We start from the raw sequence: 11,982 nt of genomic DNA, 5'->3' as shown, positions 1-11,982 counted from the left end.
TGTGAAGGGAAGAGGGGCTTCCCTCTGCCGGAAGCAGCTCAGTTTTCCCACAAGCTTCAAAACCTTGGGGACAGGAGGTACCAAGTGGACTGTACAGGGGTCAGGGGATGAAGGAGGGGCTGCCTCTGCTCTCCACACCCTGTTCTCCTCCCCTCCCTCAGTGGCTGAGGCTCAGGCTGGGGACCCTCCAGATAGCCCACCTTTCCACAATGCTACTGGTGTCTCCAGCAGAGGATGAGACAGGACCCGCTCTTCAGTGCGGGTGTGTGTGTGTGTGGGGGGGGGGCTCTCCCTAGCTGCTGTGATGTTTGACAACAGGTAGAAGTGACCTCCACCCCCACGGCAGGTCACGCTTTGGTGACCACGGGAGTAGGTGGTGAGAGGTCTCCTGGCCGGCCTGCGGGGGAGGGGTGTACTGTGAAACATTAACTTGCTTCACAGCCACAGACTGGAATGGCTTCAAGGTCCTCAGGGCCCAGGCCACGCTCCGTCTTCCCGTCCCAGCTCGCCGGCTTTCTCGGTTCTGATTGCAGCGCTAACTTGTGGGTAAAGTTTGCCTAGAGAAGGTCGCCAACTGCCTGGGCCAGCACAGCACAGTGGGCTAGCTTTCCTAGAGCCCTGCGGTACCTTGATTAGAACGCTTTAAATCCTAAGGCAATGCCTCAGTCTCGGGCGATTTCTGTCCTCTGTCAGGTGTAAACACATTAACAATTAAACCTTCTGCCTGGCCACTCACCCCTCCCCTCCCCTCTCCTCCCCTCCCCCCACCTGCTCCGCCCTGTTTTGGGCACACACACCTCCCTGCCCTTGTGATCACCCTGCACTTGCCCCCTCCTCCAATCCTGAGGGTGCCTCCTGGCTCAGGTCGGGTCTAGTACTCAGAGGACCCAGCTGGGACAGGACCGTCTGTCCTCTGGTCCCGGGGAGGTGACAGAGCACACTCACTGCACGGGTCTTCACAAGAGCAGCTTGAAGTAAGTACCACGTCTGTGTCAGTGTGAGACAGTCCTACCTCTGGGGAAACTCGGGTCTCAAAACCCCACAAAGTGCAGGGGTCCGTCTGGGAGCTTAATGGCCTTCCCAGGTGACCCGGACCCAGGGTTCTAGGAGCTCGGGCAGGGTCTGGGTACCCACAGCAGCCTCGCCGGGCAGCTGTGACTTCGCTGCTTTACTGGTGTGGCTCTCGGCTCTGGGGTGCGGGGTGGCTCAGCAAGTGACTGGAACCCCGTCTCACTGATCCCTCTGTCATCTCAGAAGCCTGCACCATGAGGCGGAGTGGCACATCCCTGTCCTTCCTGTTGACTGAGGTGAGTAGTCAGGAGCTGCGACCTGAGGCCCCTGCTCTGGAAAGGCCAGGGATGCCCCGCACGAGCTCACAGGGCGGGCTTAGGAACAGCGAGGCTCCCCTGGCCCAGGGCCTGAATGCAGGACAGCTTTCATTCATTACAAAAAGTGATTTTAAAGACTTATTTACTTATGTATTTATTTATTTATTTAATATGAGTATACTGTTGCTGTCTTCAGACACACCAGAAAAAGGACATTGAGTCCCAGTACAGATGGTTGCCAAGAGTTGAACTCAGGACCTCTGGAAGAGCAGCCAGTGCTCTTAACCGCTGAGCCCTCTCTCCAGCCCTAAAAATGTTTTATTATTATTATTTTGTTTTTTCGAGACAGGGTTTCTTTGTGTTGCCCTGCCTGTCCTGGATCGCACTCTGTAGACCAGGCTGGCCTCGAATTCAGAAATCCTCCCAGAGTGCTGGGATTACAGGTGTGCATCACCGTGCCCGGCATGTTTTTATTATTTTGTGTACTGGGTTTCTGCCTGAATGGTTTGTCTGTGTACCACATAGGTCAGGGCCTACTCAGGCCAGGAGAGGGCGATCAATGCCCTGAACCGGGAGTCACAGAACCCTGCTTTCCCGCTGCCTCTGCACACGGGAAACCACGGCGCTGTCTCTCCAGGCCCTCTGCCCTCATTCATTTCAGATTTATGGTTCCTCGGTGTGTGTCTCTGTCTCAGTCTCTCTCTCTCTCTCTCTCTCTCTGTGTGTGTGTGTGTGTGAGAGAGAGAGAGAGAGAGAGAGAGAGAGAGAGAGAGAGAGAGAGAGAGAGAAACTTTTCTTACAGTGAAACAGGGTCTCATGTAATCCAGGCTGGCCTCAAACTTTGAATGCAGCCAAATATAACCTTAGCCTCCTGATGCCTACAGCCCCACCTCCTGAGTTCTGGGACCCAAAGCTGAGGCTCTTGCCTGTTCTGTGTGCTGCTGGGGGGCGGGGCCCAGGGCTCTGCTGGGGAAGGAGCACGAGCAGCTGTGAGGTGCTTGGGATGTGTGCCCAGGCTGGACGGCAGCTGAGAGGAGGGGAGCACAAGGCTCTCTGTGGAGCTGGCAGCTCTAGCGAGGGAGACTGACGGACAGGCTGACTGACGGACAGGCTGACTGACGGACAGGCTGACTGACGGACAGGCTGACTGACGGACAGGCTGACTGATGGACAGGATGATTGATGGACAGGATGACTGACGGACAGGCTGACTGACGGACAGGCTGACTGACGGACAGGCTGACTGATGGACAGGCTGACTGACGGACAGGCTGAGCAGCTGCTGGACACACAGCCTTTGAAATGAGTGAAATTACCTATTTACTTTTGAGATGGACTCTCACTGTGCAGCCATGGCTGGCCTGGAACTTGCTGTATAGATCAGGCAGAATCACTGAGAATTAGTCTTATGCTGTCACGCCCAGCCCTTTTTTTTTTTTTAATGTATTTATTATATGTGAGTACACTGTAGCTGTCTTCAGACACTCCAGAAGAGGGCGTCAGATCTCATTAGGGATGGTTGTGAGCCACCATGCGTTTGCTGGGATTTGAACTCAGGACCTCTGGAAGAGCAGTCAGTGCTCTTAACCGCTGAGCCATCTCTCCAGCCCCATGCCCAACCCTTTTAAAAATATTAATTTATTTAGTTATCGTGTGGTGATGGTGAGGTGCCTTGGTGCGACAATTTGTGGGAGTCAGCTCTCTCCTTTCACTGTGTGGGACCTAGACATGGGAGTCAGGTCGTGAGGCTCAGGGCCAAACACCTTCACCCACTGAGCCATCTCTGTAGACGTTTCCTGCGTTCTAATGTAATGTTTAAATTATATTTTACTTGTTTACTTCGTGTCTGTGCATCAGTGCAGATGTCAGACAACAACGTGCAGGTCGCTCCTGTCCTGAGAATAACAGGGGATGAGCTCAAGTCTCCAGGATTGGGGGCAAGCTCCTGCATCTGCTAAGCCATCTCACAGGCCCATATTTTCTAAACTAAAATATTCTTAAAATAAAGCTGAGTGCTGGTGGCAAATGCCTTGAATCCCAGCACTCAGGAGGCAGAGGCAGGCAGATGTCTAAGAATCTGAGGCCAGCCTGGTCTACAGAGTGAGTTCCAGGACAACCAAGGCTACACAGAGAAACCCTGCTTGAAAAACAAAACAAAATAAAATAAAATAAAATAAAATAATATTCCAAGAATAAAATACTGAAAAGTGAGTCTGGCTCCAGGCATTCCCCTGGCCCCATGCCCAGGCCCTCTGCGGAGCCGGAAGGACGCGAGTCCCACAGCAGTCAATTAAGCCTGCGTCAGAGGGTAGGTAGGTTCCTCAGGTTTAGCCGCTCTCTGTTCTCGCCCTCTTCCACTGTCGGATATGCGCGGGTCCTGAGGCTATGGTCTCGGGCCTCAGTTTCCCCACTTACTCTTCTGATGCTGGAGATAGACCTTTAAGAACCGGGCCGCCTTCCTGGCACTGAGAAGGCTGGTGATTGTGCAGCCCGCGGCGGTCAGCACTGGACAGCTCCCCGTTCCCTTCCAGTCGAGGCCCAGAGGCAGCTGGGGTGTGGCTCCTGGCTCCCAGGGCCCTGTGTTCAAATCTCAGCACCTCGTAGCCATGAGTGAGGGACACGTTGTAGTCCCAGCACCGCAAACGATGGAGACAAAAAAAAAAAAAAAGTCCCTTAGCGAGCGACGTGATGTTTCAGGGTGGGGCAGTGTGACGGAGGTGGGGTGGGGGAGGGACACTGGCTGGAAGGACAGTTGTCCCCTGACGTCGGCTTGTGGACTGGAGCCTGTATATGCTCCCACACAAATAAACTGACTCTAAAAAAATGCAGCAAAGCCATAACAGCCAGGCACACACCCCGGTCCCACACGCGGGAACAGAGGCCCCGACCGTGGGGAAAGCAGGCTGGTGAGAGATCTGTGACGCTCAGGGTTCGGGGACGTGCGTGACTTCCTTCTGTCTCCCCAGCGAGTCCGGGAGCCCGTGGACCCCGGAGCGGCCCCTGTGAGCGGGGGTGTGATCCGGAGACGGTTCTCGGGGACCCTGCTCCTGCCTCCGCTGTCCAGCCGCCTGGGGTCCTCTGGGGAGGCGGAGCCTGCTGCCCACGTGGTTTTCACCATCGGAACACGCGGGACAGAGAGAAGCCGTGGCTCGGCGCAGAGCAGGTGAGGACGGGGCGGACGTACCTGCCGGGAGCCGCCGGAGTCTCCGCACCCCGTTCCGGAAAGCAGGTGGTGGGGACACTGCTGGGCCAGCCGGTCACCCTGTCTTGAGAAGAGTCAGCCTCATTCAGGCTGACTACAGAAGTCACACAGGGTGTGACAGAATCACGCGCCTAGCAGGTGGGACAGCACCTACCAGAGCTGTTTGGCTGCAAGGCCTAGGGGGCAAGGCATCATGGGGCACAACGGGTGGGATATTTTAGGGCAACACTTCGACCATATTAGCATTTGTTTTTTTGTTTTTTTTTTTAATTCTCCAAGCCCGATGGCGGCTGCTCAGTTCTGTGTTCTCCCTACTTACAAGACTGAGGCAGGAAAACGGTGAGCTCCAGTTTGGCCTACAGAGCAAACAGTCTTTAAAAAAGAAAGCTCTGGGCCGGCAAGATAGCTCAGTGGGTACAAGTGCTTGCCACCAAGCCTGACAATCCGAGTTCAGTCCCCAGGACCCACAAGGTGGAAAGAGAACGAATTCTCATAAGTTCCCTTCCTCATATGAACTGGCACCTGTGCCCTGCCCATAATAAATACATTAATAAATGTTATTTCTTTACTTAAAAATTAAAAACTCCATCTTTTTTTTTTTTTTTTTTTTTTTTGGATTTGGTTTTTTCGAGACAGGGTTTCTCTGTGTAGCCCAGGCTGTCCTGGAACTCACTCTGTAGACCAGGCTGGCCTCGAACTCAGAAATCCGCCTGCCTCTGCCTCCTAGAGTGCTGGGATTACAGGTGTGCACCACCACTGCCCGGCTAAAAACTCCATCTTAGGGTTTTTATTCACTATTTTTTTTTTCGAGACAGGGTTTCTCTGTGTAGCCCTGGCTGTCCTGGAACTCACTCTGGAGACAAGGGTGGCCTCAATTAGTTCGGGTTTTTATTGCTATGACAAAACATCATAACCAAAAATGAGTTGGGAGAAAAGAATTTATCTGGCTTAGATTTCCACTCTGCTGCTCAGCACTGAAGGAAGTCAGGACAGGAGCTCACACCGGGCAGGACCTGAGGCAGAGCCGATGCGGAGGCCATGGAGGGGTGGGTGCTGCCCACTGGTTTGCTCCCCGTGGCCTGCTCAGTCTGCTTTCTTATAGGGCCCAGGCCACCAGCCCAGGGATGGCCCCACCCGCAATGGCTGTGCGTCCCCCATCAATCACTAACTGAGAAAATGCCCACAGAGGTGCCTACAGCCCAGCCTCATGGAGGCTTTCGCTTGAGGTTCCCTTATTTCGAATAACTGTAGTTTGTGAGTCCAGTTGACACGGGACTAGCTCGGACAGACCACTACAGGGCTGGGGCTGGAGTTCTGTGGATAAAGTGCTTGTTTAACATGTGTGAAGCCCTGGGTTTGTCCCCAGCACCATAAAAGCAGGTGTGCTGACACTTGGGGGCTGGGAGGGGTAGGGGGTCAAGAGTTCAAGGCCAGCCTCGCTTCAGGGGCTGTGGGCTGGAAGTGATGGTCAAGTCAAAGTGGAAACAGACCAGGGAGGAGGCTCAGCAGAGTCGGGAGGTCACTGGTGTGTGAACCAGCCTATCATGGTGGACACCAGTGTGAGTGGAAGTGTCAGGGTGATTTTGTGGTTCTGTAGGTCACAGGTAGTGACTGATCTTTGCAGAGGGACCATGCTTACACCAACCCCCAAAGCTAGAAGGGAGGGGTCTGGGACTGACAAAGTGACAATTGAAACCTTCAAGAAAGTGGGGTGGTGGTGTGTGCCTGTAATCCCAGCACTGGGGAAGCAGAGACAGGAGGATGGCTGCAAGTCTGAGGCCAATGAGTTCTATGCAATGAGTTCCAGGCCAGCCTGACTTACAAGGTGAGACCCTATGTTAGTCACTGTTCTGTTGCTGTGGTGAGACACCATAACTACGGCAGTGTATAAAAGAACACCGTTAACATGGTGTTTAAGGTCCAGACGGTGAGACCATCAATGGTGGGGAGCATGGCAGCAGGCAGCAGGCAGCAGGCAGCAGGCAGCAGGCAGCAGCAGGCAGCAGGCAGCAGGCAGCAGGCAGCAGGCAGCAGGCAGGCAGCAGGCAGCAGGCAGCAGGCAGGCAGCAGGCAGCAGGCAGCAGGCAGCAGGCAGCAGGCAGGCAAGCAGCAGGCAGGCAGGCAGGCAGGCAGGCAGCAGGCAGCAGCAGGCAGCAGCAGGCAGCAGGCAGGCAGCAGGCAGCAGGCAGCAGGCAGGCAGGCAGCAGGCAGCAGGCAGCAGGCAGCAGGCAGCAGCAGGCAGCAGGCAGGTAGCAGGCAGCAGGCAGGCAGGCAGGCAGCAGCAGGCAGCAGGCAGCAGCAGGCAGCAGCAGGCAGCAGGTAGGCAGCAGGCAGGCAGCAGGCAGCAGGCAGCAGGCAGGCAGGCAGCAGGCAGGCAGCAGGCAGCAGGCAGCAGGCAGGCAGGCAGCAGGCAGCAGGCAGCAGGCAGCAGGCAGGCAGGCAGGCAGCAGGCAGCAGGCAGCAGGCAGCAGGCAGCAGGCAGCAGGCAGCAGGCAGGCATGTCACTGGAGCAGCAGCTGTCCAGAGATATTTGATCCTCAGGCAGGAGGCAGAGAGGTGGAGAGACTGGACCTGTGGCCTGAGCTTTTGAGACTTCAAAGCCACCACAGTGGCTCATCTTCTACGTGGTGACATGTCCTAATTGCCATGCACCTAATCAACCAAGCAGTTGCTTCAACTGGGGACCAAGCACTTGATCAAGAATATGAGCCTATGGGTGCCGTTCTCATCCAAACCACCACAGACCCTGTCTCAAAACCAAGAGGGGAGGAGGCAGGAGCGGAAAGGTTCTCCTTTCCTCACGTGGGTTCCAGGGACCAAACTCAGGTTATCAGGCTTGGCGGCAAGTGCTAGCACCAAGTAAGCATCATGTCTGCAGCTGGGAGACCGGGACAGTGCTGGGGACAGCTCCCATGCCTCCTAACAGCTCCTTCCCGGCACAGCGCCCTCAGGGGACTTTCCCCACGCTCCAGGCAAGGCACTGTCGTAGCCATCTCCTCCCTCCCAGGCCCAGCCCGAGGATGCTGTCCACACACTTAGCTTCTACTAATTACGCCAGAAAGTGTCCTCACAGCTCTCTTACACTCACGGAAATCCCCGGAGACCGGGAGGGTGCCGAGTGGGAACCGGCCGGCTTGCGGACGCTGTCCACACACAGCGCTCCTACTAATCAAGCAGGAAAGTGTCCTCCCAGCTATCCGACACTCACAGGAAATCCCCCCAAGACTAGGAGGTGTGCTGAGTGGGACCTCGAGTTTTCTAGAACTGGGACAAGCTGGAGGTTTGAACAGGAATTGTGGTTGCGGGTGGAGCCCTGGGGTGTTTGGGGGGTGCAATGATATCATGCGCCGTGGGAGGGTCTGAGCATCCAGGAGGCTGTAGAGACGGGCGGGGGCGGGGCTGTCTGCAGCGTCCTGCTGGCTGCCCTGAGCTCACAGGCAAGGAGGGCCTTTAGCTCTTTAAGCACATGGGGTGGGGACATCCTGAGGCCTCAGCACTGCGAAGATGCTCATGAGAAGCGACTGACTGTTTTCCTTCTGTCCCCAGCTCTTGAGATTCCTGGCCTGTGACTTTGTTTGCACATGTCGAGGCCAGTGATGCTCTCGATTTCTTCGTCTTTCTAGAACCCTTCTTCTGACCCGCTGGGGCTGGGTCTCCCGGCCTGTCTCTCTGGGTCTACCTGCCTCGTGCCTTCAGGGTCCAGACCCTGAATCTAGGCTTCTTGTTCAGGTCCCGGGAGCGTCGGTGCCTGGTGGGCGTTGCCTCAGGTCTTGCGATATTGTCGCCTGCCTGGCTTCTGCACTACGGAGAGGGCGGCTCAGTGGCCTGAGAACTCTTCCCCCACCCTGTCTGTGCACAGGGGCCACCACTGGCTCTCTTTCCTTTTCCTTATCGGGGGCAGCTCATGGAGACTCCGCTTGTCGGCCGCGCAGGGGTCCCCCGACCCCCGAAGCACCTGTGGGGGCAGCCACGGCGCCCCATCCGCATCCAGCGGCGCTTCCACTCGGACCCGGAGCACCCGGATCCGCCCGCGCCGGTAAAATCCCGGCGCTCGTGGCCCAGCTCCCTTCCCCGCCGGTAGGTGATGGGGCGGGGCCTGCTGAGAAGGCGGGGCCTGTTTGAAGAAATGACCTGTAATGAGAGGGGACACTTACACAAATGCTAAGGGTCACCATTTTTAGAGGCTTGCAGAAAGTGGGCGGACCTTGAAGGAAATGGATGAGGCCTGACTGGAGAGGGTGTGGTCTGTGGTGGGTGGGACAGGTGTCACCTGGTGACACCTGGTGAAGGAGGGACACATTGAGGGTGGAAAGGCCCTTAAGATGACAGAGTGAGTAGGGGAGCCTGGACGTGGTGAGGCCCGGCATAACTGGGCGCGGCCTGCAGGGGGCAGTGGTCCCATGGAAAAGGGTACATGGATTGGATGCACAGGCATCCCGATCTCTGGGGAGTTGTGATGGGCGGGGCCTGAGGTTTGTGGGCGGAGCTAGTGATGAGCAGCGCGCATTGGGCAGTGGGCGTGGCCTGGAGGCGATGGTCTGGTGGACTGTGGGGGCTGGGTCGTCTTGTTGGGGGCAGGGACTGTCATAGGCTGGATTGAGCTGGGACCCTTGGTGCTGGGATGGAGGGTGCAGAAGGGTCAGGGTTACCCCTGAGGACGGCGTGGGGAGCCTTTTGTATTAGGAGTGCACTTTAGAGATAGAGCTGTGTCTAGGCGAAGGTAGTGGTGGCAGTGGATTGTTTCTTGTGGATCTGAGTGACTTGGGGCTCCAGGTGTGTGTGTCATCTTCAGGCAACGGTCTGCACTGCCTCAACCACAGGCTGGGAGGCCCCGTGACAGTCTCCAGTCATCTGTGTCTCTGTGGTCCCCACTGCTCGTGTCACAAGCAGTCTGTAGGTGTGAGGTTCCTTTTGGGTGGCCAAGGATGAGTCGGCAGCTGGGCGGGGCTGTCCTTGCCTGTCCTCTGCTGGGCTTCAGTGGGGAGGGCTGCTCTAGAACGTTCCGCGGTGTCTTGGAGGCCTTGCAGATCCTTCCTGGCATCTAGGTGCGCCTTGGACTGCAGGACAGGGCCCAGAGCCCTGGTGCTGCAGAACAGTTTCCCGTGGCCTGCTGTTGGCCCGGCGTGAGGGGCAGAACACAGGTCAGTTCTTGCACTTGGAGAAGAGTGGTGGTGGCTTAAGTCTTTGATCTCAACACTCAGGAGGCAGAGGCCCGGGAATCTCTGGAGGCCAATCGAGTCTACATTCAGAGTCCCAGGGCAACCTGGTCTACACAGAGAGACCTTGTGTTAGAAAAGGAGGGAGAGGAGGGTGAGGACGTGGCCTTAACATCTTCACAGCCTATTTTGACAAGCGGACAACCTCTCCTCTGGCCCACCGCCCAGCAGAGGTTGTGGAAGAGAAAGGTTATTAGGAGACAAGGGAAGGGGACCCGGGGCAAGCTCAGACTTTGCTGTCAGGACACCAGCAGTTCAGTCCCTCAGCAAACACTGAATATGAACCAGCAGCTGCCGTTTAATCCTGAAGAAATCGCAAGGCTCGCCAACCAGCCAGGGGCCTAGGAAGTAGCAAGAAGCTGCGGGAGCCTCGGGAGTTCTTTGGTGAGTTTCTCTTTGGCGTCACCACTAGCGGAGCTCAGTAACGCAATGTAAGGTGGACCAATACACGAGTGTCTGCAGCAAAGAATGGCGAGGCACAGCACAGCAAACCACTGCTCGAGCTCTCACTGCCTGTGGGGTCGTGTCTGTCTTCCTCCACCTCATGTCCCGTCACTGCTACAGCAAAACGTACTTTCACCCGTGTGCCCCGGCGAAACATCATTTGACATAACTGACTTCCTACTTCGAGAGGGCCTGGAGAGATGTGCCCTTTCCAGGAGTGAAAGACAACCTGATACCCGGCCCCACACATCTAATTAAAAAGCATTAAGAATCAATCGTAAAGACGAAAGGAGGAGAACTGAAAGTGTGGCCGCGGTGATTGGAGAATCGCTCACCTACCCACCGTGCGGAAGCCCTCAGTTACTTCAGTTACACAGCTCCTCCCAGCACGTTGGGGCAGAGGTAGGAGGATCGGGTGTTCGAGTAATCTGCAGCAGCACAGCAGGCGTTAGGCTAGCCTGGGCTACCTGAAACCATCTAAGAAGGAAAAAGAAAGGTGTGGGCTCTTGGCCTCTGCTTCTAGGACTGTGGGAGGGATAGGGGCTGAAGAGACCCCACTGCAGCCAGGCGGTGGCCTAGCCTGGTGTGTGCCTAGGTAGGAGAGGGTGTGCCCAGTTGTGGCTCTGTCCCTAGGGTCAGGCAAAGTCCTCAGGAGATGGAGGAGGCCTTGGGTGGGTCTGAGGAGAAGTTGAGGTTTAGCCTAGGGGACCCAGACCCTGTCACTTCCCTCTTGTAGCTCGGTCCTGCCCTTGGGCACCCACCATCACAGTCTACCTCTAGCACCAGGAAAGCCTCAGGCACAGATGAGTCCCTCAGCCCAGATGACCAGGCCTGCCATCCAGTGACCTGGCAGTGTCCACTCCACCCTTTCTAGTGACTCACAGACTTTCTAATTTCAAGAAAGAACAAACACGTTTCCTTTGGGCCTGTCTGGTGAGGGGAGGGGAGACCCCGGGTGGTTCGGGAGTGGACTGTGCTTCACTTGGTCATGTGGGGGAGGGGCTCAGTGCAGGGAAGAGTGGGGCAGGGGGAGTGGGGCAGGGGAGTGGGGTGGGGGATGTTCTGGCCCCAAGTGTGAGCCTCCTCTAATCTGGCAGTAGATGGCTTGGGTGTAGGAAGGCCAAAATATCTTGTTCAGAAAGTATTTATAAAGCACCTACTGTTTACCAGGTGTGGATTAGGAACCTACAGAGAGGGTCTAGCAGATTGTCTGGTGGGCAGGCTCTGGGAGGTTCAGGGCGAGAGTCAGGCAGGTACAACTGGAAGCTGGGAGCACTGTCTGGGGCAGCAGGAGAGAGCTAGGCTGAGTGGGCAGACGAATGTGATCAGCAGGAAGAACAGGCTACAAAGTCTCAGACTTTTTTTGTTGTTTTTTTTTGTTGTTGTTTTTTTGTTTTTTCAAGACAGGGTTTCTCTGTATAGCCGTGGCTGTCCTGGAACTCACTCTGTAGATCAGGCTGGCCTCGAACTCAGAAATCCGCCTGCCTCTGCCTCCCAGAGTGCTGGGATTACAGGTGTGCACCACCACCACCACTGCCTGGCTAAAGTCTCAGCCTTAAGGGTGCAGCTGTAAAGTGGAAGAGAAGGCTCAGTGCGTCTCAAGCATTGATCAGCACTGGGTGGCTGCCAGGTGCTGAGAGAGCATCTGACGCAAGGCAGACCTGAGAGCACCAGCTCTCAGAGGCTGGCTGCAGAGTTGTGAATTCTGAGGGGCAGGGGGAGAGCCATGGGGCCAGAGGAGGGGCCACTCTGCTCTCTGGGGCTCCTGGGAAGGGACTTGGACAATCATTTC

This window comes from Apodemus sylvaticus, chromosome 18 (assembly GCF_947179515.1).
Source record: "Apodemus sylvaticus chromosome 18, mApoSyl1.1, whole genome shotgun sequence".
Lineage (NCBI taxonomy): Eukaryota > Metazoa > Chordata > Mammalia > Rodentia > Muridae > Apodemus > Apodemus sylvaticus.
The sequence above is the reverse complement of the archived record's forward strand: the minus strand, read 5'-3'. Positions refer to the sequence as shown.